This window comes from Tetrao urogallus (assembly GCF_951394365.1).
Source record: "Tetrao urogallus genome assembly, chromosome: 1".
NCBI lineage: Eukaryota > Metazoa > Chordata > Aves > Galliformes > Phasianidae > Tetrao > Tetrao urogallus.
Window position 1 is genome coordinate 157,574,967 of NC_136813.1, and position 23,620 is coordinate 157,598,586.

The 23,620-nt window shown below is 38.8% G+C and overlaps 1 protein-coding gene across 1 annotated transcript in view; it reads right to left on the reverse strand.

Moving 5' to 3' along the window:
- The window catches only part of TRHDE (thyrotropin releasing hormone degrading enzyme), a gene marked incomplete at both ends in the record, with an annotated part of 207,291 nt that overhangs the window by 177,036 nt on the left and 6,635 nt on the right, over positions 1 to 23,620 (reverse strand). The window lies entirely within an intron of this gene.

Sequence of the window (23,620 nt, forward strand, 5' to 3'; positions counted from 1 at the left end):
ATAATGGAAAAAAAAAACTACAAAAAAATGCCTTGTTTCAATCTCCCATTCATTATTCATCATAGACAATACCCAAAAGAGTCTGTACAGTAATGAAATGTGCTCACTGAATACCAAAGGGACAGATCATCTTTATAAGGAGATTTTCCTCCAAACTCAGAGTAGACACACACATAACTACTCTGAGCCTTCTCAGATAAAATATTCGGGGTTATAAGTGTATTACTTCTATGGTTTTTTAATTTTATTTTTTAAAGCTAGGTGGAAACCATAACCCATTGCTTTCAAAGGAAATACCATTTTACTGGAGATTGGGTGCAACCTTTTTGAAAAAAACAAACACCATGTCTGTATCCTCATTCAAGGCAGTTTTAAATGGCTTAATAAGCCAGTTGAAATAACAGATCAATAATCAAAAACAGATGAAATAATTGATCACTAAAAGTAATGTTTGTAGGAAAGAAGCAGTCATGGATGGAGTTATAGTAAAGAGGTTTCTCTGGAAACTACATGCAAACACAGAGGTCCCTGAATGTTGCTGCAGGACAAAAGGAAAGAGGCTTAGAGCAAATGTGACCCCGAAACAGAAAGAAGTGAAAGAAACTTCTGAAACAGCTCCGCTACCAGTGAGAAAATGTGGACAATCAAGCAAAGAAATTGTCAGAAATTTTATAGTAGAAAAGACTTTTGTGCATCTCATTTCCAAATAAACGTGTATGAGAGAAGCATCTAGTTGCCACATCAATTTGTCATCTGAACAGAGCAAATCCTGGTGTTTGCTGACTGCTGGAGCCAAAGGTGCAAAAATACATTCCCCTAGAGGGCAAAACTGTCATGCAGACATGCTACAATTTCTAACTTGAGAGGAGATCATAAAATACTTTCAGAAGTTAATGAGCTGCACTCGTATATAAATCCAACCAATGCTCAACTGGCATAAAATAAAATACTGACTATATCACTGACCATAGTTTCATTACATTAATTCAGAGCACTCAGGATCTGTATCATACTGCTGAAATGTCTCAGGGACAGAAAATGAACATGTTAACAACTAACATGCAGCAAATTTAATTAAAGGTGCCATTTAAGAGTCATTTAAGTCAACTAAGACTGCCACTATCCCACCCCTCCACAGTCGTTCAGCTTTGACTCCTCCTACGTATATATCAGCATTCATTTCATCACAGAGTAAGCTTTCAGCCACGAATGGAGTAAAAACATCAAGGTAGTATCTAGGCAGTCCTGCTTCCCTGCTCAAACAGCCTTGACATGTTGGTGCCTGATGATGGCAGAATGGCTTTTTCCTCCAAGGCCTTTTGCAGTAGACATATCCCAAAGCTTTACATCAGTTTCCACATCCTTTGGGTTGACAGGGAGTGGAATTTAAAAGAATTCTCTTATTCAGAGAAGTTTTCATTGGCTATTTTATACTCATACAGTTAACATCATACATAAATAATTTTTCATCTGCCTTCGGATTAAAAAAAGTAACAGTTAGAAAAGCATACAAGTTAAGCAAAAGTGCTAAAAAGTGACCTATAACATTCAACAAACTATATAGTATAGCCAATTTCACTTGTCCAGAGACTGCGATTCCATCTGAAATTATAACCTGCAACTATTATAACCGATTATTTGTATTCTGGCATTGTCTTAAGGCCATCAACACGACAGCAAGGTCTATTGCGCTAATCTAGTTACATATATAAGAGCAAGGGCTGACTTATTCTCTAAAGAAAGGTTCCTTAAGTTCACTCATGTCTAAGAGCAACCATTCCACATCCATAACATCTTTTGTTAAGTGACTACTGTTCAGAGACTATTTAAGCTTTAAGGGGAAAGGATATTTTCTTACTGACTTGAAAGAATTACTTTAAGAGTTTTCAGCTAAGTGGTCCCCCACAAAACAGACACTAAGAAACACACAGCAATTGTCCAATAGCTGCAAAGAAAGTGGAGTAGAGGCAAGACTGTCCTCAACAACAGGAAGATAATGGCAAAGGCATGTCAGTACTTTCACGTTCTTCATTAATTCAGGAAAACCTCACTGTAAGTCTGATGAAGATAAACTTTGCCATACTCATCATATATTTACAGTAAACCCTAATCAGTATAATAATAATCTGTGATAAACAAAACGTGACACAGCACGGCCCTAAGAAAATGCATTTACTCAATGCATAGCTAATAAATAACAGAAATGAGCCAAAGGAATACAGGGAATTATTTTGCGAGTTAAAGCAAAACTTAAAAGAAAAACTGTTTGCAAAGTAAACAGCACTGTAAAGCACTTTATACTTTGAAACTTGTTGGCTCTGAGAAAAGTCAGCACTTCATCAACAGGTCTTTGCATTGTGCTAGAGTCAGCCCATAACACTTTTCCAAAAACTGGCCCTTAAGAGGGAAAAAAATATGAGAGATTTTGTGCTCTACTTGGTATAAAATCCACCACAAAAGCAAAAAGAGTTAACATCAATAACAGCAACCATATTAACTGCAAGAGGTTCTTCAGGCTAAAAACTTGTCAGAGCAGAGACACAGAATTTGCCCAGTAAAAGCAAAATCTACAAATCATGAAATAGGGAAAGAAGAAATCATTCTTTTTTCATATGGATATCTACTAAAATTCAAATTTAAAAAAAAATAATAAAAAACTCTCCAAAAACTCTCCATATCTATGGAAAAATATAAAAACTCTTTTTTAAAAAAAAAAAAAAAGCTGGCTGTGTTAGTAACATCCAAATATTTTCGCACATCTAGCCTCTGACAAAGCCACAGGCAGAACAAGCACTTCAGCCAGAGAAGATAAATTGGTGGAGGTGGTTATCTATTAATGCCCCAACTCACAGCTAGAAGGATTCCAGCCCTATTCTGGGCACACCAATCTCAGGATAACACATGGGAATGGGGGGGAGGGGAAAGCCAATTATAATTGTAAATAGAAAAAGCAAAATAGAAAGTCTGAATCAATTAGAATACTACTACAATTTGAGGACTCCCATCTGAGAAAGATCAAGGCCACAACCAGGAATCAAAGTGATTAACCACCTAGCCAGCAGAGACTCAGATAAGAAGCAGCAGATTGTACATACACAAAGAATGTGAATTGGCAAATAGATGAACTTTGCTGCTTAAGAGAGAAGCTGCAAAATTCAAGTGTTCTGACATATGCAAACTTGGACCAAGATGATGAAGATAGCTAAGATCTACAGAACACATAAAAGCATACTGTTTACAAAAAAATGAAAATAATATAAAATATTTAACTGCAGAGTTAATCAAATTCCTTCCAGAATACAAAAAGGTCAGATATTTATGACTATGAAATATCACTTTTGAAAATTTTGTCATTCAAGTCATATTCTCAATCTTAAAATGTCCACTATTTGAACAGTATATTTCCTATTAGAAAGTGGCTAATTAATCAGTGTTATTACTTGCACACCTATGGAAAAAATTGATTACTGATTTCCTAACAATTTCTGATTATAGCTCAAATGCCACACCTGGCTTACATCTGGACAGCTACCAGTCAGCTCACCAGCTGACATCTTTACTTACAGTGAACTGTTAGAATGCATTAGATGAATGAAGTTGTAAATAAACAGGATACTGACTAAGAAAAAGAAAACAGGATTAGAACCACTTTTTTAGTTTTTAAAAAAAAAAAAAAAAAATGGCGTGACTCCAGAGCAATTCCTTCGTGAGGAAGCTAACTTGCACAAAATGCAACACGGAATCATAGAATGGTTTGGGTTGGAAGGGACCCTTAAGATCACCCAGCTCTAACTTCCCTGCTATAGGCAGGAACACATCCCTCTAGACCATGCTGCTCACAGCCCCATCCAGCCTCATCTTGAATGCTTCCAGGGAGGGGTCATCCACAAACTCACTGAGCAACCTGTTCCAATGTCTCACCACCCTCACAGTAAATAATTTATTTTTAAAACATGCAGGTCCAACAGATCATAGTAAGACAGAAAGAAGAAAAAGATTTCTGAAACCAGGCTTTCCAATCTTGCTGCAAGCAAGGCAGTCACTGTACTGGCCAAACTTGCACTAAAGTTTTAAGCGTTAAAGAGTCAATCAATCAGGCAAACAGGAAGCCAGAATTTTGTGGAATTTTTGCCACAGTCATTCCTTTACTTCCTACTTCATCAAAACAGACTGCACAGATATGTTCCTTTGCTGACACTGGAGCAGATTGCTGTTGTTTAGTCCTTCCTTCCCTTTTCTCAGTTGCGGCAGAAAGCTATTCCCCTGCTTAGCTTCCAGCTGACACTCATGTCAATGTAACAGCTTCATTAGTCTTTCTTTTTAACAGGCTTTGAGCCTAAGATAACATTCCCTCTCATGAGACATACCCTAACCACACAGTATAAAGCAAACCTTTAAAATGGCAGGCTTTGTTTGTTCTCATATCCGCACCCACAGAATAAACAGTGTTTACAGCCAGAGGATTTGCACCTCCAGGTATCCATATTAAAAAACACTGAAGCAAGTTATTACAGGCAATATCAAAAGCGCATGAGCAGAAAGCAAAAGCATTTCCACACTTGACCAACTATTGGCATGGACAAATGTAAAATCATTTGAAAGCCTTCATGGAATGTAAGTACTGTAAAGGATAAAGTGGGCACTTCCTAAGAAAGCTTTCTCCAGGTTCAGTATATTTCAGAGTAGATCTCTGGCAGGATTTTTTTCCTGAGTTTCTGGTGCTTGGCTGCTGCTGGCAGGACAGCCAGTGAGAAGGACAAATGGTCTGACCTACACCTCAGACTCCATACTCTAATCAGAGAGAAGCAAGAGTTTGCTCTTGAAAATTTGATTTCTCTAAGACTCAAACTGCAACTAATGCACCAGGATGGGGGAAGGTTATTAAAAAGAGAACAGGGACTGAAGGAGCTCAGGAGAGAAAGTATGAACTAATACACATTTTGAGAGTCTTCAGATCAGCCTCTGAAGTGAAGGAAACTGCGACCAGAAGCTTCTAAGGAAAACATCTGCATAAATACCACTGACTAATATTCTGCTGCCAGTGTTGCCTACAGCTCTCAAGCATTTTAGAGGCAGTAACAACTGTGCTTTTCCCATGAGGGTCTTTGAAGCCACAGTCTCCTATTAGACAGAGCAACGAAAAAAAGGAAAAAAAAAATGATGAGGAAGCAAGAATGAAATCCCAGGGAGAAGCATCGCTGCTGGTTTCTATGCTCATAGTGCTGACTGATTCCTTCTTAAACGAAAGGGCAAAGTGGAAAGTCCTCCCTGGTTCAAAAACCCAAACAATCTCATTGTGAATCCCCCAAAAGGATGAAGCCTAGGAGCAAAATGCTGCAGTAAGTGTCCAGCTGCAGTATTTCAGGGACTCCCAGCTAGCTGCTGCTCCCAAATGGCTCTGTGCATTACCCTTACAAATCCAAGCAGGCCTTCAGACTTTTTCTGCATTTGATCTTTGCCCAGCTTACTCATGAAAAAAAAAAAAAAAAAAAAAAAAAACAACAAAACACCAGCAGGTTAGTAGGTCAGAGATGATGTTAAATAACTGCCTGGATATTTCACCTCTGGTTTTCTTCTCAGCAAAATGAAAAGGCCTCGTTAATGGGAGAGAGGGAAAAAAAAAAAAAAAAAAAAAAAAAAAAAAAAAAAAAAAAAAAAAAGCAACCCACAAGTCACTATGGGTCTGTAGATGGTGAGCTTGGTCTCAGAAACCAATAAGCTTTTTGAAGAGAGGATACATGGAGACAAGAGTGACTGCTGTAGAGCAGGGTGCAGAGGAGCAGGCAGGCAGGCATTGCTGCACCGCACAGCCCTGCATGGCACAGACGCAGATTTGTGTCGGAGCTAATGAGCCTCGACACACAGTACAGCAAATGGCCTAGGATGTGACGCTCTGCTGACATTGTTATCCCACTCTGTTTCAGAGGCAGCTATATTAGTGCCAATTAAGGGATCACTGTGCTGTACTTGAGCTGTACTCTGCTGAGGATTACTCATCTTCCCCTACAAGAACAGATGTGCGTTATTCATTTTACACCAACGCAAGAATGGGGTCAAATATGAGCTGTACAACAGCTGCAAGTCAGCTCAACAGCCATCATTTTCCACATTTGTTTCCATCACTTTCAGCATCTCTACACCATATCACAAGCCCTGAAGCATCAGAAAACACTGCTCCATTGGTCTTCCCCAAATCAAGTTTCACTGATGCACTTATACACTTTACCAAGCACACTCACATCAGACTCTAAGAAGTAACTCTGAATTATGATTTTTACTTGGTCATTCAGTCAAGATTGCTAAGAGTTTTTCAAATTCTCAAGAAATAGGCATCCTGAGATCTCTAGGATGGTATGAAATGGAAATAAACCAGTTTGATAGCTGGCCTTTGAGCTCATAAAAAAAAAAAAAAAAGTAGTATCTTTGTACACTAGAAAAAAATAGATATTTTGGAAGCAACTTCTAAGTTGCGAATTACAGAAACAGATCAAGTTACTAGGTCACTCACATAAATGAGCCAGTAAGCATAGCAATGAAAGATTTTATATCCTTCATTCACTTTTAGTCTTACAGCTTAGAAAGATGAGCCAGAAAAGCAAGTAAGAGATGAAGGAATTGCCTACACTGGATTCCTGGTGGTTTAAATACCAATAGCTCTCCTAGCCATACTTTGCACTGCATTCATACAGCTGTATTCAAAGTTTTAAAATCTAGAACAATCATTACCAATTCAAGTATTTAAGAAGGACAGGAATGGATAGAAGAATGTGACAATTCTTCCTCCCCTAACTTCCATGATAGAGTTGGTAGTATCCTCAGTTCATTCTGTGGTAATGGTATGAATGCCCCTGACAGGTTTGTACATTTGTTTTTTTCTTAACAGAGTAGATTAAAAAGAAAGAAAAAACAGCATCTGGTTCAGAAGTTTCTTGCACACTTGTTGATTCTGGGATTTGTTTACTAAAATGAAGAAGCTGGAAGGGAACAACTCAGCAAACAAGCATATTTCTAGATGTAGATGGGACTTGAAAGCCATTCACAGTCTTATGTGAGCCATAATAAACAATACAGTACATTATAATACTATGAAATGCTATCCAGAACACTGAATTTTAACTGGGAAGGGATCTTATTATTGCTATTATTATGATTATTATATTACTATATTGCAAATAGGTACTGTGGAGACACAGCATCAGTGATTATAGAGTCTGATTCCACAGTCAGCTATTCAAATAGAAAATCCCAGCTTGCAAACAGTTTGCAGATGTTCAACACTACGTCCATTAAAAATACACAGTCAGATTCAATCTGGAACAAAATGCAACTTTGCAAAACTCTTTCAAAGTTGTTAAGGATTCCTTCTTGTGTTTTGATTCCAGTATAACCACATTCTAGAACGAACTATGTTTCCACTGTGCATTTCCTACAAACAGTGTAGCACTATGCCAACACATAATAATTTGAAATATGAAAATTTACAAGTAACAAACATTATTATTTTGATAAAAATCAAATTGATAGTAAATCTGTTTGAATTATTTTTCCACTACTTTCAATTACAGATGTAGCTTGATGATGTGAATACTACCACTATAATCCTCATCAGTAACTACTTCCACCGTCCAGGTGTTAAGCAGCCTACATGCCATGGTCCAGCTCTGATACTGCTTGCCTGAGTAACTAACGAAGAGCAGCTACACGAAAGTCTGTAGGCAGATAAAAACCATGAAACTTACAGACAGAGGTAAGACTATCCAGATGACATTATTAGTAGCTGAGGGACTCATGAAGAAAACACGAACACGTGATGGCATAAAACCATAAGAGGAAAAATGAGAGAGGATAGCTGGCCCCATTGGGAATCAATACCTCTAGACTGCAGTGCCATCAGAGATGGGAGAAGATGGCAGCTCAGCAACACTGAATGTCTGCTGAAAGGAGCAATACAAGACAACTCTTCCTACTCCTTGTTGCTGCCTGCCTGGCCCACAAAGACTTGTTATGCATCTGTCAGCAATGGCAAGCACACTAATGCTGAGCTATTCTAATAGATCATTAGCTCTTAAGTATCTCCTTCGTGCTTTCTCAAATTAATAATTCTTCTACATTTTGAAGATATTGCCTGCAGAATACCCAGTTAACCATGTCCAAAGAAACCAAAGAGGGGCTGTAATAGGCCTTATATTTACAACAACAAATTCCATTATTCACAAAACCAAAAACTGAACAGACACTAAACACTGTCACATATTTTCTCAATACTTTACAGAATCAGGACCTCTATTTTCACTGCTATCAACTAATAAAAAAAGTCATTTATCTTTGTATGAATATGAGAATAAAATATGAAATACATATATTTCACTTAAAACCTTGTCTGGGGTTAGCCATACTGGGCAACTGCACATTGCCAAGCACTGATTTGATTTTCATTATGCTGCACTGACAGGAAAGTCATTTATCTTTTTTCAGCTCCCAGTCTGCTTTTATCTCTCTTTCTTATGTTTCTGTATTTTCCTCTATCCTGCAGGGTTGCTGAATGCTGATGAGCAGAAAATGGTACAAAACCACAGACAGTCTCTTTCAGATGAAAAGTTCAGGTATGGAAGGTCCAACTTTTTTCCATTTTGGAGCTCTCACAGAGGCTGCATATTTGGCATTGTCCAGATACATAGGGATTGGTTAAATACTTCACTAGCTGTCCTACTCCAGACTAGAAAGACTTTCAGACAAAGATATGATGTTTCTTTTATGGTTCTAATATGCTCTCTGTTGAGAAAAGAAAAGGAGAAATCTTCCTCGCTGTTTAGTCCTGGATGTTGTAACCCAAAAAAAAAAAAAAAAAAAAAAAAAGAGGGGGGGGGGAGGGGGATGGAGAGGGGAACTGGGGAATCAATACAAAAATTTTCCACCCATCAAAAACATACTTTTTTTTCTGCATTCTACTTGATATATTTGCAGATCACCAGCATTTCCTAAAATTGTGAAAATAAAAAATTATAAGCATCTTCCCAACGTGAGAGCATCTCACTAGGGATGAGCAGACAACTAACTTTTCAATTTACCAACCACACCTGCAATTCTTAATTTGTCATGACTGAATTCATATTGCCATAATGCTGCTTCCTACCAAAACAAAGACAAAAATACATCACGTCAGGCAATGCCTTCTGGAAACAAATACTTCATATTTGTTGCGATACTTCATTTCTCAGCATTTGTTCAAAAAACAAACAAGTGTAACAGAATTATAGTCACAACACCACGACTTATGGTTAAAGTGATGCTTCACAAAGCAGAACCCTCAGATGTCTTTCAGGTCGGAAAGGTCTCTGTGGTGTCTGCATATGAGACAGTATTTGTACCATTACAATACATCAACAGATCTGTTCAACAGAAGCAGAAGAGGAAAAAAATTGATTTTGAATATTCCAAAACAGACACATCTACATCTGGGCAGCTGAATATGACCGAAATACACTCAAAGTACTACAGATTTCAGTCACAGCAATTGTCTTGCAATCGCTAATGTTACTACACTTGTAACAAGGCAGCGATGTGAACCAACAACTTCCAGTAGCAAACTTCATATTCTCCATTCACTTTTTCACGGTTACATAGTATTACACTGTCAAAATCTTTTTCAGCAAAACTTTTCAGTACGGCTGTCTGAAAGCTTCCTGTCACAAAACAGACTTCACAACTGGCATTTTCTTGCTAGTCACAAACTCTTCTGCCACACCATCAGAGATAAGAATAGGAATGCATCCAGAATTGACTCAGACGTATAATCAGAGAAGTGTGCAGTTTGTACAGAATTACTTAGAACAGTCACAGGTACAAAATGCTACAGGTGGATCTCATGATACTGAGTGACTGGCTGATAAAACAGCATATTAAATTCAACATTGGTAAGTGCAGAGAAATGCAAATGGGGACAAAATAGCCATAACTGTACATACACAATAGTGGAGTCTAAATTAGCTATAATTCAGGGAGGAATTCTTGGAGTAAATCCCTGAAAATGTCAGCTCAGTGCTCAGCAGATATGCACTAGGCAAACAGACTGTTACAAATGATTAAGAAAAGAATAAAAAACAAAACATCGTTATGCCACAGTACAAACTTACATCTATAAAACTCAAGCACTGCAGGCAGTTGTGGCACCACCCCCTCTCTCTTGCTCAGCACATCAAAACAGACAGTGTAGAACTTAAAAGGCAGACAGAAGAATGATAAGAATAAGAAGAGATGGGAAACGAATTCCATACAAGGCCAGATTAAGTATTTCTGAGATCTGAGAAAGGACAGCTAAGCCATCTATAAAATCAGGACTGGTACACAAGAAGCAAATGAAGACCAACCAGTCATAGATCCTCACAATGAAAAAAAGTGGGTAGCCAAGGGACAGGTAGAATAAATGCACTTAAGTAAATGAGACATGCATGTAAATTACAGATCTCATTGCCACCAGCTGTCACAGAGAGTAAAGTGCAACAGCTTCCAAAACATGTAACATACATTCATAGAAAGCAGTTCCTTTAGCAGCCCATATATAACACCATCAGGCCAAGAGCAATGATAGCTGGGATCTACTCAACTGGTTGTTATCTATAAATTGGCCTCCACACAGAGCATGACAAAACACAATCCTGTGTAGCTGTTTTTAAAACAAGCATGCTTTTGAAAAGACTGAAAACAATCTGTGTGATCTAATATACGACTTGAAGGCCAGCTCTGTCTGTGGACCCTTGCACAATACCTCCCTGTAGTGAAGAATGCTAACTTTTTTTTCCCCCAGCTACGAAGACCAAGGCAACTATACTCAAGGAAATAACTGTAGAGGGCTTTTAACAAACAGGAAAATGAGATACAAGCAAAGAAAATGGAAGAAACACTCCTTTGGAGGGTCTCAGCTGTATTCAACGCACACCAAGCATCTAGCATTAACTTCTTGACTTGAATAATAACAAGAGCAGCCTGAATGTGAAAGGATGACATGCCGAGTCAGATTCCCAAATAACTGTATAAGTAGTTTTATGCTGCAATTACCCACCAGTTATGATAGCATATCACTAAAAAAGATACTCATGTATTTCCACCTCTTCTTCTCTGTTGGCTACCCTACACACTGGGGGTTAAGTCAAAAGGTTATCAAATTTTATGGCTAGTTCCCCTTGCATTACTGAACAGAACAACCTCACTGTTTAGCCACTGATCATTAGAACCAATACAAACTATACAATAAAAGTGTCCAGAGTAACGTAAGGACAACACCTCATTGCATTACATACAGCATAAAGCTGCAACCTAAGGTTCAACAACATTAATTGAACTTGTTCTACTTTGTGGAAAACACAGGAGTACTTAGACTTGCAGGTCAGAGAAGCTGAAGTTACTAGATACTACAAGGCAGCCACAGAAGAAAAAAGACAAGCAAGTGAATATCTGTGGTTAAGGGTTAGATATGTGGTTAAGGGTTAGATAGTAGAGGGCAGCCTGTCTAAGTTAAGCTAAAAAAGTTCAACAATTGCAGAAAAAACACTTCAACTTGTAAACGTTTACCCTAACTGTTGTAGTAATTCAGTTTTATGAAAACACCCCAGCATTAATAAATATCCTGTGAATTTGAGAAGCATTTTTCAGAGCAGATCGATTTTCTACAGAAATTAGTTTTGTTCCTTTCCGGACTTCCTCACATAGATATTTCAAGGTACTGTTGACTTCAATTACAGAGTAGACTGAATAATTTAACACATTTAAATATGTCAAATGCTGCTGAAGCACATGTGAATGTACAAAACAGTACTCAAGATATTTCTTCTCACCCATCAACCCCTGAATAACAGAACTATGAAACTATGCAACTCTACCAGCTGCACTGTGATTCACTGATCCTTTTTATCCTCACAGTACTTCATGGTAGCATAATCATTTCCAGTCATGTGTGACTCATCAAAGTATTTTGTAGTAAAGACAAGTGTTAATAATATGCCCTATTGTAACCACACAAATTACAAATCTTCATTTCCATACCTAAATTGTGCTTTCTCTGAATTTTTTCTGCTGCTCAAGCAGCTCTTAGGTACAAGCTAGTCAGGTGCTTTGAAATCCTTTCATAGCAAGGAGTCTCAAGCTTTCTCAGCTTCTTTCTCAGAATACTCTATCCTTCTTCACTTTTTCCAAGTCTTGTCATGCTAGCCACTGAAGTTCTGAAAAGGTTCATACCAGGTTCTTAACTCCAAGCTACCACCTCATCTCCTCTTTATGCCTTACAAATTTCTCGTGCCGGAAGTCAATGCAACTTCACTTGGCAGACAACTTGCATAATACATCTCATATCAACCCAAAATAATTCTGTGGATCATCACAAGCTATAAAAGACAGACATAAGAAAAAGAATAAAATATTAAATGTTGGTGCACTTGTTTTATTGATTCTTTTTAATTTTTTTTTTTATCTTATTTCTTATTTGTTTTCATTCTGTTTGTTTTTATTTTGTATTTTATATTGTATTTTTAAACTAAACATAAAAAGCAAATAGCATTCCACATCCTGTGAGGGGTGAAACAGCTGATCCCAATAAAGCATACTACTAATGACCACAGCCCCATGAGTAACACTAACTAAACTTCAGAGGATTTGAAAAGTCTTTGAAAGTATATAACAAATATATGCATGAACACAATTTTCATACAATCTGAGCATGGGATCATAGGAAGACTTTGAAATTTGGGCAGACTGTACTATTACCTTTGCTGGTGTCTATTTCAAAATGGTATCCAGTAAAAGCTCCGCAGCCTGAAACATACCAGATATTAACTGCCAGTTCTCTGTTGTCTTGCTCTAGAACTGCATTCTTAACACATTTTAAACACAAGGAGGTGCCAAGGAATACAAAGTAAAGATTAATGAAGACAGGAATGCCAAGGCTGGCCATCACTCTTTCCATCATCAGAATTCAGTTAGTAAAACTGCATTAAGACAAGGAAAATTATTCTTTTAGTCTGGGGAAAAAAAAAAAAAAAAAAAAAAAGTCTGACAGCAGCAGCAGCCAAAAATGTAAGTATTTGTTTCATGAATTTACATATACTCATACATATGAGTTTACATAAAGCAGTACATGTTACATTCCCATATACATAGTCTTCTATCTGAATTATTCAGATAAGACCAAAAAAGAAAGCTACAAAATTTTCTCACCACATATAGATCAGTCTTCCTTTCTTTTTTTTTTCCTATGGTATTTAAAAGGAAACAATGAATTTACTGCAAAACAACATTATCAAATATTTAGCACTTAAGAACAATCTTCAGTAAAAAACTCAGCATGATCTACTGCTGTTCTTCTGCTGTTCACCCATGAACTGTGATCTAATTAGCCAGAGGAATGGAGAACTACAAAAAACATAAAGCATGCAAATGATTCAGTAAGTATACTTTTTTTTTTTTTAATATCATTCCATAGGAATCCAATTCCTTTCTTCTTCCACCTTTTATTCCCTTCTTTAATCTTTACTAACCAAGGTATTGCTTGCTGTCGTAGGGAGACCAGCTGTAATTGAGGTTGCAAGCTGCTGTGACTTGTGACTACCAAACTATTCACTGCTCTTGGGAAAGGGGGATGGGAGGGGAGAAAGTGCTAGTATTTCCAGAGGTGCCCAATGAATGCTAATAACTACCTTTTGCTTCTTAGGCCCTCCCTAACTGCAGTCATTTCAAATAATGCATTAGCCTTCACGTCCTGTCCTAAACAGCCATACAGCTCTGCTGCACGCTGTTAAACAAAACGTGTCGCTAAATATTTTTCAGGATAATCCACTGTGGGATAACTTTTTTAATACACATTAGGTCACTTACCCTTCAAAGAGAAACATAATCTGCTTTCAAATTATGCTGTTCCAAGTAAGAAGATAACGGACTCAGTTTTCATCTCTCACTGCTCTTGCTATGTCTCAACAGCACAGAGCAGCCAGAAAGCTGCCAGAAAGGAGCAATCGAGGATTTCCTAAGGGCATCATTTGATGGAACCAAGCCAACGCAGCTGGTTCTCTGCCACCTGTCCTCATCCCACTGTTCAAGAACGGTGCCAGGGGAAGGGGCTGCATGCTGTACTCTAGCTATTCAGCAGCCACGAGATGTAACAGACTCAAGAATAAAACCAACCATCTACAAGGCAGGCAGGAGTCACCACAGCTATTCCCACAGTGGCAGAGCTCAGCCCATGCAAATGACTCCCTTAGAAAATAGCAAGGGAAAAACACACAAACCACTGCAGCCAGCCTGCTCCAACTCTGCTCTCACTATGAAGTCCTGCCACTGTGGCATCTGATAAAAATCCTCCAAACAGGTATCAGAATTGTCAAAGTACCCAACTGGAAGAATCAAAGAGTTCTGTTAACACTACGGACACCTTTATGTAAAATCAAATTTACTGACTGGGTCCTTTATGGGCATAACATCACAAACCAGAGAGATTTTTCCACACTCCAGGCAGCGGGGGGGGGGAAGAAAAAAAAAGAAGAAAAGCAGGTAGAAGGCAAACCTAGAAAGTAAACATCGCAGACACTTGACTGTCAGAAAATTAGAGGTTAGACTGGCAAGAGTTATCAATCTCTGAAATGAGTGGTTATTTTCTCACCACTGGCTATAAAAACTGGAAATAAATAGGCTAAATTTCTGGTTTCTGTATGAAAAAAATACATTTAAAACTTAGCTAAACCCTGGAGGAGAGTCTGGTCTATAAATAAATAAAAGTACACATCACTCTCCTCCTTCACAAATGCTGTATATGTCACTCAACAAGATGTCAACTAAGACACCTGCCTCAGTAATCCATTTTCACTCCAGAGAACAGCTACTATGGTGAGTATACAGGATAACACTGGCTTGACTGACAGATGCTCAGGCTGAAGCTGGAATGCATGCACCTTTATGCCGCCCTGCAGTGAGATCCTACAGATTATTTGGACCTTCATTTTTGCATCTCCAGGAAGAGTATGACTCTTAGAACAACACGCTAACAGTCTTACTGCTTTGATGGATGTCAGAAGAATTCATGCTGACAACAAGAACAGAGACCTTAATGAATAAGTTAATGAAGTCAGATATGACAGCAGAACATAAGAGGCATAAGGAGACATGGAAAAAACTCATACAGAGCAAAGAACAGCTAGAGTGCTCAGGCTTCACATAGTACATGCTACCAAGCATATGCTCATTAGGACACGAAAAGAAAATGGTCTTTCCTCCTCCACCTCCTTGCTTCTCCTGCTTATAATATGCGAAATGCAAGGAACTGCAGAAACTTTGGACTACTCCTATAAGCAAGGGACAGCAGTGGAAAGTACCAAGAGTCCTCAACATTTCCTTCCATTAGCCTAGATAAGGCAATGCTCTTGAAGGTACTGAATTGCAATCAAGCTCGTAGGATGATGCCTGTCACAAGAGCAATCACATGAACTACTTCTCCCTCCTCTCCTTATTACTGCAAGGCTATGAATTAGCCATGAATTAAGAAACTAATTTGTGCTTTTCAATTAAGTCTTTTTGCTGTACATACGAAGTACAACACTACCACAAGATACCTGATCTTCTTAGCAAAAAAGAAAATTAAAAAGTTTAAAAGAATTCCAAACTCAAGCTTTGCAACTCAATAATATTATTTGTGGCGCGTAGCTGAGTTTGTTAATGAAATAAATATCACATTTAAATACTGCATGTACTACAAGTGCTGACCAAGAGTTGTTTTTTTTTGTTTTTTTTTGTTTTTTTTTTTTTTTAAAGCAGTAAGCACTATATATACATATATATATATATACACAGTATTTTCCTAGGGCATTCAACTTGCAAATTAAACAGAAATCAATAACAGTGGACTGCAAGTTTGCAATTTATGTTTTTAACAGATTGCCTGGCACAGATGCTGATTACATAGGTTTTTGTTTGTGGCATATTTTGTAGCTACAGTATTTAAAAATTAATAAACCAAAGTCATTTTCAATATGCAAGAAGGAGAATAGGCAAACAAATATTGATGTGATGAACCTGGAAAGGCTACAGTTTCTGTGGATTCCTATTGTACTAGAGCTTCCCAACTAACTAAAACAATTCACAGTAATAAGCACTGAACTGAGTAGAAAAGCATGTGCAGAACTAACCTTTACTGATGTTACTACAGAGAAAATTTCATACAAGCAAAAGAGAGCACAAAGAATCTGTTCATATCTGTGTGTTTTTCTAGCTCAAAACTCTTACCTCCAAACACATTTTTTGCGACATGCTTTACTTTTTTTTTTTTTTTTTTTTTTTTGAACCTGTTGATGAAAGCTATTTGAGGGATACAAGGGTAGGATATTAGTAATGACAAAAAAAAAAAAAAATGAATGAGTATCATGATATCACTATCATATCAGCATTTCAGGGCATACAAAGATTAAACACTGAGAGTCAGCGTCAAGCTTTAGAAATATGTCCAGTGCTCTCTGCATTAGCTGCTATCTGTTTATCAGATACATGTGTGGCCTCCCAGTGGTGAGTGGTGGGCTAACAAAAGTTACTTTTTACACATAGGTAGGTTCAGAAAATAAGGCTCAACTCTGAAGCCAGGCAAAACTCAGGCTGCAGAGAAAGAAAACTTAAATGTAATTGAGAACTAATTCTATTTTTGATAGCTAAATCAGTCTGCTGTAACCAATTTGCTCATTCACAAAGAACTATCTGGTGTATAATTGCATCAATACTGATTAATAAATAATAACTGATGGAGAGACTATTTGCTGGCAGTTAATAACCAGCAGCACAAGAGAGGGCCTAAGGCAAAGCCTCAGGCCTTTAACCCAGGCAGTCATTAACTGACAGAAAATGCCTGGTCTTGAGGTCATTACTGCTATTATATACAGGCATTAATACATTTTTCAAATGCAGAATAATCTGCTGAAATCTACAGGCTAGGATGTACAATAAGCATGAATTTATTTTAGAGAGAACTGATGGGGGTTTTTTTAGCATCTAACAAATGACAGAATCCGCTGGGGAGAAAGTTATTCTGAATAGTTGTTCAACCTGATTTCCCTATTTTTTTTTCCGACTATTAATAAAAGTCAGCTCTCCGGTCTTACCAGACTGATCGCTCAGACTGCAGGCAAACTGCACTGCAGATAAGGAAATGCCCAGCCTAGCTCTCCAGCATCTCATGAATGGTCAGAAGCGTGACTGTGATTCCAACCCTCCTGACACGAGCGTGAGTACAGAGTTATGTCACGTGGAGCTGAACCTAAACTAACAATCCTCGTGTGATGCTGGCTGACTGTGACCTATATCTACTGATGCAACCCCATTCACTAACCCTTCCCAAGTAAAAATGACTTTTTACATCAGCAGAACCAAGTGACTATCAGTGCACTGATCCCATTTTAAGATCTCTCTCTGTATTTGAGTGATGCCAAGCCAAATCGAGGGAGTCCCCCAAACACAATCCTTACAGAATTCAGTGCAGAGACATTGATTCAGGTTCTCTGAAAGCTAGTTAGCACTATGGAAGCAGTAATTATCTTATTTTCCTTTAGCCAAATTTTTCACAGCTCCTTTCCACTGGTCAGGATAAGACTAAGCTACACAAAAGCACAGAATTAAGATCTGCAGTAACCCGGAGCTTGTGATCTCTGATTATGCCTTAGAAAAAGTAATAACAAAATAACATCAGTGCAATAACAGTTGCCCTTATTCTGGTATAACTCTTCTCATAAGATCTTTCTTAGCCTCAAGGTCTTTCTCAATATCATGAAAAAATACTCAGCCCTAATGACTGTGCAGTAATGTTTAACAAAAATAAAACCAAGACCAACCCAGCACTATAGCTTTCCTAAAGATGTATTGTGTATGGATTCAGATACCCAGTGAAGGTCTTGTCCCGCACAGCTGACCAACCTCTGGGTTGCCCCACATGCTGCCAATCCTGCAGTTCACACTGCCACCATTTTGGAACAGGAGCAGGAGTAGCCAAAGAGAAACCACACAAAATTCTTACAGCACTGTCCTCCATCAACATTCTTCCATTCATCACCACATTTTCAGCTAGCCGCTTTCTACTACTATTCCTCATTCTCACCACCTCCAGCACTGCCTGCAACATTCTTCTAACCTGTTCACCCAGATCTTTTCCTGAAACCACTCCTTTCCACATACTTTTCCTTTCTAGCAGATATTTGCTCTGACAAGAGATACACTTGATACACTTTAAAGCTGCAAGTTTCTTCATTTCTGTAGTTATCTCCACATCCCATCCACACTGAGAGAATGATAGAAGATGAATCTCCCTGAAACATCCCTTCCCAGCAATGCATTCATCTCCACTGATAGACTTTGTCCCTGAGCGTTCACTCCTTCTACTAACTGAAAGAATAAGCAGAGAAGAAAAGCAAGGAAGAAAAATAACCTGAGACAGAGGTGAAGGAGATAGTAAGTTTCCATGTCCACCTGACAAAGGAACAATGAGAAACAGAGGGTTTGAAGAATAGAAGCACTGCTAAACATGAAGTAGAGTAAATACCAATCCAGATAGGGGAAAAATGAGGCAAAGGCCTGATGAATGGGAAAGACAAATAGAGACAACAGAGAAGGAAAGAGACACAGAGGCGGTGTGACAGATGTTACAATACAGCCAGCAATATATTGCTTTTAAGAATTACTGACAAAGAACATATGTATGAGGTATGATAAGGAAACACAGTATATGAGTAAAAGCTAGCAATCATGTGAAGGTATGCGAATTCCTAGGGATTATTTTACTGTGCAAAACTAACAATACACAGATTCCAAGAGTTTCACTGACTACAGCTGGCACAGCTGCAGTGCAGTACAGAGCCATCAGAGATCAGCTAAACCTGCTTGTAAGGATATTCCTGCTCCCTCAACATAAGATTACCTCAGGGAGCATCCTGGTAGAACTGCTCTGCTTCTTAGTCCACAGCAGCACAGGTATGCACACCACAGTCTCTTCTACAGGAGTCAAGCTGTGCTCAAACACAAAGGCAGTTCCAACGATTTGAATCATCCCTTGTAATCCCAGATGAATCTGAGCAACAAATTATAGTCTTGTAATGCACATAAGAAGGCAATTCTGCTTTTAAATTACCTGCTCTGGAAGGGATTCTGATCAGATCCATACAGACTAAAGAGTTATGGGAATGATTCACAGCCACTGAACTCTGCTCCTACAAAAGCACCACTTGTCTTAATTCCTCTTTCAAATTAATAGTAGAACATGAAATATAAGTCTCCATATCTGCAAGAACAATATAGGATATATCAATATTATTATTTGATTGGCTAGCTCAGTTTTCCAAGTCAGTTTCTACTTTTAACTTGGTATGTATTTGAATGTCATGCATGGATTAAAATTAATTTTGAGGTCAATGCCATTCTTTGAGAAGAACTGAAAAGTCAGAAATTAATCTTTTTTGAAGAACAAACCTGCTTTTAAACTCACTGTTTTGTTTACTCCTTAGAAAGTTTATCCACCCTTGACCACAGCAGTTTACTAAAAGTGGTCACCCAGGAGAGAGAGGAGATTTTAAGCATTAGAGTACTGTCAAAATCTGAAAGGATACTTTCCCTGAGCCCCTCTAAACAGTCTGTGAACCAAAATCAAATTCGTGCAAGTACAAAAACCAAAAGTACACACAAGCTGCAGTCTTCTTGACAGGCTGAGGGAGTTGGGCTTGTTCAGCCTGGAGAAGAGAAGGCTGCGGGGCGACCTCATTGCAGCCTATCAATACCTGAAGGGAACCTACACCCAGGAGGGGAGTCAACTCTTCAAAAGGGCTGACAGTAGCAGGACTAGGGGAAATGGATCCAAGTTGAAGGAGGGAAGATTTAGGTTGGACGTTAGGGGGAAGTTCTTTACAAGGAGAGTGGTTAGGCCCTGGAACAGGCTGCCCAGGGAGGTTGTGGATGCCCCGTCCTTGGACGTGTTCAAGGCCAGGTTGGACGGGGTCCTGGGCAACCTGATCTAAATGTGTATGTTTGGTGGCCCTGCTAGGCAGGGGGGTTGGAACTACATGATCCTTGAGGTCCCTTCCAACCCGGGTGATTCTGTGATCTGTGTGATTCTTCCACAGATCTATAAAATAATATACATCCCATTAATAGAAGAAAGGCCCCTTAATCATAGAGTGATATAGATTGAAGGGTACCTCTCCATCTAGTTCTAATCCCCCTGCCATAGTCAGGATTGCCAACCTCTAGATCAGGCTGTCCAGGATTCTGTCCAACCTGGCCTTGAATACCTCCAGGAATGTGAGCATCCAGAACCTCTCAGAGCAACCTGTTCTAGCGCTTCACTACCTTCTGAGTAAAAAATTTATTCCTAACATCTAACCTAAATCTCCCCTCTTTCAGTTTAAAGTCATTCCCCCTTGCCCTATCACAATCAGATCATGTTAAAAAGTTGTCCCTCTCCTGCCTGTAAACTCCCTACAGCTACTGGAAGGCTGAAATGGTATCTCCCCAAAGCTTTCTCTTCTTCAAGTTAAAGAAGTCCAAATCTTTCAACCTCTCTTCATAGGAGAGGTACTCCAGTCACTTGATTATCTCTGTGGCCTTCTCTGGACCTGCTCCAATAGCTCCGCATTCTTACTGCGCCTGGGGTGCCAGACCTAAATGCAGTATTCCAGCTAGGACTTCAGAAGCGCAGAGCAGAGTGGGACAATCACCCCCCTCACCTTGCTGGCCACCCCTCTTTCAATGCATCCTAGGATACTGTTGGCCTCCCAGGCTGCAAGAGCACACTGCTGGCTCATGTCCAGCTTTTTGTCCATCAAGACCCATAAGACCTTCTCTGCAGGGATGCTCTCTGTGTCTTCTTCTCCCAGTCTGTACTCACATCTGGAATTGCTTAGACCCAAGTGCAACACCTTACGTTTGGTCTTGTTAAACTTTATTATTTATTATTAACTTTTGAGCCTGTCCAGGTCTGTCTAGATGACGTCCTTTCCTTCCGTTGTGTCAGCCGCACCCTTCTGCTTGGTGTCATTATCAAACTTGCTGAGGGTGCACTTGATTCCACTGTCTATGCTTTTGATAAAGATGTTGAAGAGCACAGGTCATGCAGTGTGTCTGGGGGATACCATTCATGACTATCCTCCACCTGGACATAGAGTTATTGACCACAATCCTGCGGCTATGACCATCCAATCAATACACATCAAAATGTTTCATCACAGAGGTTGGGTTAATTTTCTTGAACATTCATTTATTTTTAGAAGCTAACTTTGTTTCATCAAATATTTATGTTCACTTGCCAAGAATACAGGAACAAGTAAATTTTAGTGCCCAAACAGCTTCAGAGGGAACCAAGAAGTTTAGACTTGCCTGCACCAGGAGGTCAAATTTCAAAAATTTACCCAGATAATAGACACAGACCCCTGGGGTTACAGTATAAAAGCCACAAAGTGATGGCTTACCTCAGCAATTCATATCAACAAAGCCAGCTCTAAGCTGTTCACCATATGTTAACACAAGGTATTCTTTCAACAAATCTGAGCAACCTTATAGGATATGAGATTATCTCAATCTATACAGGCTTCTAGTTTTCATGTCTTCGCCAAAAACTGCCTACTAATTTGCAGCAACTGCTGACAAAGTTCTGTGTGGTGGTACGCTCAAGGTCGTGGAGTAAACATGTCCTAAATTTGCTGAGCAAGAGACTCAAACATAACTAAGACCACTGCAGCCATCATGAAATAAATACTTGGATGTTGTCTTTGAGACCAGCAGAAAGCAATAGTTAGTGTCTATATCACATGAGTATGCTTCTGTCTTCAAGATATTATACATGCTCAAGTAGCAGAAGCTTATGAGTTATGAGCTGTGAACACCATAAGAAAATAAAGAGGAAATAGGATGTATCTTTCAAACTGATGGTCCTGAAGCTCATTCTTCACATTGCACATATTTGTTTACGTGATGCTGAAAATTGAACAGCTTACAACTGTTTTGTTGTTTTTTTTTGGGGGGGTTGTTTTTTTTTTTTTTTTCCTTAAGGATGTGTAGAGGACTTGCCAGAGATAATACAGTAGTATTATGCATGCTGAACTTGCAAATAATACATTGTATTAGAGAACAAGGAACATAAGACAGCATATATCGAAAACTTCCATCTTAGAGGAGTTACAGGAGAAACACAAGTAACTGCTGTTTTCTGAAGCAGAAAAATATGATATTGTTCTGAGCTTAAAACCAAATCCTTCACCAGGAAGGATTACAATGAAGATCATCAACTCCAACCTGGACAGAAGTCTGTTTCCATACTGATTGATAAGGAGAAAGAAATGGCCTGAAATCTCAGCCTGTTCTACTTAGGTCAGTCTTGCAACTATTACAACAGCCTGAGGCAACCAATTACTCATCCCAAGAGCAATGCTTCTTCTACAGACAATCAATCTGAAGGTAGCAGCACTAAGAAGCAGGCATCAGCTCCACCATTCTCCCTTCTTACATTTTTTTTGCACGGGCACATACGCAATCTTTTTCTAAATTAACTTGCTGAATTGACAGAGAAATATCCTTGCTAAAAAAGAAGGAACAAAAAATGGAGAGAGAGAGAGAGAGAGAGAGAGGTTTCATTTCTTCAAGCTTGTAAGTGAAATCAACTCAACTAATGGTTCAGCTAGCACAGAGCTGTTGCACAGGGAGGAGCAGCTGGTCCCAGCCTGAAGAAGCAGAGCTAGGAGCCTTCCTCTTTCAGTAACATTGAGCTACACAAGCAGTGCAGCCATCACAGGCAACCAGTAGAACTGCAAGTACAGGCTCTGAATTTCCAACATCATTACATTACTCAGACGAAATAATCTCAGATGCTGATTTCCTCATGATTTCAGTATGACCCAAGTGAGAGCCACCAACAAAGAGGGCTGGGTCTAAACTCCTTCATCTTACCACAGCCTTGAATCCTAGATCTCAGGCAGTCACACAAAAAGATGGATCAAAGAACTGATCTGCCTGAAAACACATTCACACATTTTCATTTATCTTTTCAGGTCAGTTCTCAGAACTGCATCGGGCTGTGCAGAGGTGAGCACTGGCACAAGAAAGTAAAGAAAACTTCTGGCTGAGAGGAGGTGAGATCAGCTCCCTCTGCAGCAGCTCAAAGCTCAGACTTGATAAAAGTGATTATGGATACACTCCATGTCTTGATCAACAACAGTAAGGAGGCAGGCAGTTCTTCTTTATGGCACCAAACTACAGCACAAGTAATCGAGCATTTGTAGAAGCATAAAGGTAAAAATGCACTTTGCTCAGGCACAAAGCTAGAACTCCAGCCTAGCCCTCAGCTTCCAAAAGTAGATCAGTTTTGTTATTCACAGAAACTAAAAAGGAAGTGTTTCTCTGAACATACACCTGAAAAATCAAGATGACAGCACTGTGAAATATTCTATTAAGCTGACAGCATTTCTCATGTATGTTTTAGCTTGTTGTACAGTTCTGTGCTTGATATTTGTAAACAAAAACAAAACTGATATAAATAAAGGATTTCCTTTTTTTTTTTTTTTTTTTTTTTTTTTTTTTTTTTTTCCCCCTCCACAGCATAACTGGAATCATGCTGAATTTGGAAACA